This window comes from Macrobrachium nipponense, chromosome 40 (assembly GCF_015104395.2).
Source record: "Macrobrachium nipponense isolate FS-2020 chromosome 40, ASM1510439v2, whole genome shotgun sequence".
Taxonomy (NCBI): Eukaryota; Metazoa; Arthropoda; class Malacostraca; order Decapoda; family Palaemonidae; genus Macrobrachium; species Macrobrachium nipponense.
The window spans coordinates 8665090-8670089 of NC_061101.1; the positions used below are offsets into that span (position 1 = coordinate 8665090).

Sequence of the window (5000 nt, forward strand, 5' to 3'; positions counted from 1 at the left end):
CAATCACAATATTTTTTATGGGCTTTTTATTGCGTTACAGTAAGCATCTCGAGACACTAACAAAAATGCGTCTAATAATCTCATTTATTCTTTGATTGTTATTCTAATATGAAAATCATTCCTTCTCCTTTGACAGTTTTTCAACCCAACCACCATTGTGTGCGGCGCCGTAAGTCAAACCTTGGATATGTAAACTTATTCAAATAAGCATTCAGCAAATTACTTTATTTTCTCGTGTAGACCTTTTAGTTCATCTATAGTGTAGCCACCTTATATTCTGGCTCTTACTCTATATCTCCTAGATCAAAAAAATTAAACATATATGAGTCTGATTATGTATAATCAAAATACAGAATGTTTATATATATATATTCATATATATAATATACATATATCTCGATCTATATATATATATATATATATATATATACTATATATATATATATATTATATCTATCTACTATATATCATATATATATATATCTATCTATCTATCTATCTATCTATATATATATATATATATATATTATGAAATCTATAACACAATTTACCGATAAGATAAAAAAAGGCCTCCTTTGCAGGTTACGCCACTTCAAAACTACTTTGGCCACTCTGGTAAGAAATTTCAGTTCTGTTGAAATAAACTTTATTCAAGATACCTACATATAAATATTAAGAACTGAATTATTGTTATATTTCATTTATTAATTTATATATATATATATATATATATATATATATATATATATATATATATATTTGTATATGCAAATTTATGTGTTAACAAAATTCTTTCCATTTCTTCAGCTATCCAAATGCCCAGTATAAATTCCTACTGATGGAAAGAAGACTAGGATCATCCACTATCATACCAACTTTTCATGGCGAATTGGTGTTTTTGGCTTTATCTTTTCTGCAGTCTGAAATAAACATGGATTGAACTTTTATATTTCTTTGATTGTTCCCTTTGTCAAATATAAAATATTTGCTAAATATATTTCATAAGGTATTTTGAAAAGTGTTATCGCTATACATATTCATAAAGCTTTCCAGTATGATTTGAGGTTCAAGTATGACGTGGACTTTGAGTATGACTTCGAACTACGAAGATTTAGGCTTCCTGTGTGACTTGGATCTTGAGTATCACTACAGTTTATCTCATGACCTAAGTTTCAAGTATGACTTGAAGTTCGAGTATGATGTAGACTTTTAGTATGACTTTAAATTTGGATGATTCGAGCTTCAAGTATGACTTGAGGTTGAAGAATGACTTCAGGTCTTTGAGTGTCACATGAAATCGAGTGTAGCTTCAATTTGTCAATGTCCAATCGGCCTTGAACATGACACCAACCTTGAGTATGAGCTATGCTTCGAGTACGACTTTAAAGTCGGGGATGACCTCTCAATAAGCAAATAACAGTAATTTTTTCTTTGTTACGTTAAGAAACGTAAAATCAAAATTCTATTATACTCTATTTTAACTAAAATAAAAACAAGATATATTTCTTAAGTTGTCGAAACATCTCGGTACAAAATTGAGAGAAATTGTTAATGGAAGTCGCTCGGTTTATAATGATATCAAACGCTAATTCTTTAAAGGTCCCAAAGATTAGGAGACTACTACTGCCTAATTGATCAGCTGGAGATGTCCCACGCCATAAGAGATTGGTGGTATCCCCTTGTAAAGTTTTATTTGCAATATTGTTTATAGTTCCTTATTTTTAAAAGAATTAGGAATTCTCTTTAATTCATCATTATTAAGTATTAAATAGATAGGAGCATTCTAAGTAAAATAAATGAAACTCATAAATTCTTGTAGTTTGTGGCAACACGGATTCTGAATACTATTTTGTACATTGAGGAAACAGGATGACCAACACGACACAAAGCTCTCACGAATTATTTTACACGGATATCTAATTATACTCAGCCTGAATCACAGGAGAAAAATATAACTATGATAATTTTAGCCTTTTTGGTTCAATAAATATCGCATGAAGCGACACATTCACTTTTATTTATCTAATTTGAGGTTTTAAATAGTTGGTACTTCTGACTTTTTAGTTGCCACAAAGGTAACGATTGCGATTCTTTTACATTTTATTTTGGCTAAATTTAACTTACTCTGAGATGCTGCTGAGATCAAATAGTCTTCATTTAATAACATAAAAAATAAAATATTTTTTCATCAGCAGCATTCCTTGGGTTAGCTAATATAGGAAGATATTAGATCAAGAAAATACTATTTTTACTTGCATCAGGATAGCCAACATTAAAATCCTCAAAATAACATAAAAATTTACTTAAAGTTGTCATTTGTCCACTTGCTTCCAACTGCGGCAATTATCTGTCATTCTAGGAATAAAACAATTCTTCTTTCACTGGAAGGTTTAATCGTTCTTTTAGCTTTTCAACATTTATTGTGTCAGGATAAAAACTAAAAGGACTGCAGTCATTAACCTTCCTTACCCTTGGAGCCAGGTATACGAACCGTAAATGATTTTCAAAAGAAGGAAATAACTAAAAATAAGTACCTCATGGTGCCTTTATCTTATTTATCAAGATTGAAAATAAGATTGTACATAAATATATCCAACATCTCTTTTTCTGGCCCTAAATAGTAGTATTTTTGCCTGTAATAAATAGTAACCGGTTAAGGATATTGTTGGACTTCCTGAATGCACATGTACCTATTGCCACGCCGTTTGTCGTAATAAAACCAACTTTACAAATTATCTTTCGAATTAATTATTTTAAAAAATTACTCAATTAGATATAGATATTTCAATATATTCGTTTTATACTTCACAACCGTTACCTGTACATATCCGTAAATCATATTTTTTGTCTCATAGACGACTCAATAGTTTTTATTTTGACGATGAGTGATTCTCGAGGTGCCAACAGATGGCACTAGTAGTATTCTTTTCAGACTAATTAGATCAAAACAGTTGAAGTAGGGTTACCAACATAACAAGAAGCTCTAGGGGATTATGTTACTCTGATAATTAAAATTTTTAGCCTGCATTATGTACATAAAGGGGAACTGTTATTAATCTAGTATTTTTGGTTCAATAAATTTCTCATGAAGCGAAACCCTGATTTTAGTTCCTTTAATTTCAGATTTCACTAAGTTGGTACTCCAAACTTTTCGTTGCCATTAAAAGTAAACATTATGATTCGATTACATTTTATTTGGGCTAAATTTTGTATATTCAGAGATGCTGCTATGAGAGTTAAAACCTTATAGAAAATATAGTCAACAAAATAGTTTTGCATCAACGATATTTCTTTGGTCAGCAAATATCGCAAGAAATTAAATTAAAGAAATGCTGCTTTTAAATCCTTCAGGTATTTAACATCAGGATAGCCAACATTGTTGTGCTCGAAGTCATATAAGAAATCTAAATAAAATGGCCATTTATCGTTGTGCCTCTAATTTGACAATAGTATTTTGTCAGTTTATGAACTAATATTCCAACGCTTTTCATGTGTAGGTTTAATCGTTCTTCTAGCTTTCATCCATTCATTTCACAGGAAAAAACTCAAAAGATTGTAGTATTTAACCTTCATTAGTCTTGGAGCCAGGAATACCAACCGTAACAGGTTTTGTAAAGTGGGAAACGACGAAAAAGGTACCCTGTTGGTGTCTTTATCTATTTATGAAGGTAGGAGATTATATAAATGTGTCTTAAAATAATTGATTGATAAAAAGGCAGTTTCTTCCTGATCTTCTTTAATTACATCATTTGAATATTTTTGTTTGTATTGATTGGTTTAGTGACGCCATGACGGATCAAGTCTATAGAAATCAAGAAATCATATTGCAGTTGAAAAATATTTTACTGTTAACTTTGTAAATTGTATGCGTTTGTGTGTGTGTGTGTTGTGGGGGGGGGGGGGCGGGGCTGGATCGGTGGGTGACCTTGAAAGCCTCCCCCCAATACGAATGGACTGGTCAAATTATTTCGTTTACTGGCGGTAAAAAAAAAAAAAAAAAAAAATCTTTTTCATTATCAGTATATCATTTTCCCCACAAAAGACCTTGAACTTTAAATGTGCAACTGATTATCTGATCATCAGCTGACTCACTGGCGGAACTGATTTTGATCCAAAAAAGGTCTTTTGATATTATCAGTAAATTAACAAAAGGTGATAGCGTTTAGAAGTTTTACCAGAAAAATATAAAACCTTTTCGATTTTTCGGTTTATAATTACAGGTAACGTGAGATTTATTTTAAGCAGGCTGATTAACTACTTCAGAGACAATAATTAAATGGCCGTAATATCATCATACTGAAGCTCGTTTGTGCTTAGCACTTCTGTTCTTAAAAAATGATATAGTATATATATATGATATATCTATATATATAATATAATATATATATAGATATATATATATATAATTATATATGATGTTATATATATATATATATATATATATATATATATATATATATATTAGATATGTATAATTCCTATATATTATTTATATATTTATTTTTAAAAATATCCCTACATATATCTATATATATATATATATATATATATTTAGATATGTATATATATATATATATATATCTATATATATATAATCTATATATATATATATTATATTTATTATTTATCTATCTAGATATATATATATATATATATATATATATATATACATATTATAAATATATTACTATATAATATATTAGATTATATAATATATATAATATATACTTTACAAAGCCGAAAATCAAATTTATCAAGGTTTTAAAGGGACCAGATCACTCCATATTTAGGATAAAACAGCTGTTTTCATTGACAATTATATTTATTTTTCCTTTAGTATGAGCATTTTTAATTTATATTTTTCAATATAAATTAAAATCTTCTGGACAAGTTTCACAAAAAAAAAAAAAAAAAAAAAAAAAAAAAAAAAAAACGCATTAAACTGTATAGTAAACGTATTCTCTTTTTCATCAATGAGATCATTCACGAATGACAAGTAC

The 5000-nt window shown here is 28.6% G+C and overlaps 2 long non-coding RNA genes across 2 annotated transcripts in view; one reads left to right on the plus strand and one right to left on the minus strand.

Annotated features, from left to right (window-relative positions):
- LOC135212327 (uncharacterized) overlaps positions 1-171 on the plus strand; it is a 1476-nt gene extending 1305 nt beyond the window's left edge. The window contains exon 4 of the long non-coding RNA XR_010313866.1: positions 137-171. This is a non-coding gene — a long non-coding RNA (uncharacterized LOC135212327). The remainder of the gene's footprint in view (positions 1-136) is intronic.
- Positions 1-5000, minus strand: part of LOC135212288 (uncharacterized) — a 53399-nt gene that overhangs the window by 7698 nt on the left and 40701 nt on the right. The window lies entirely within an intron of this gene.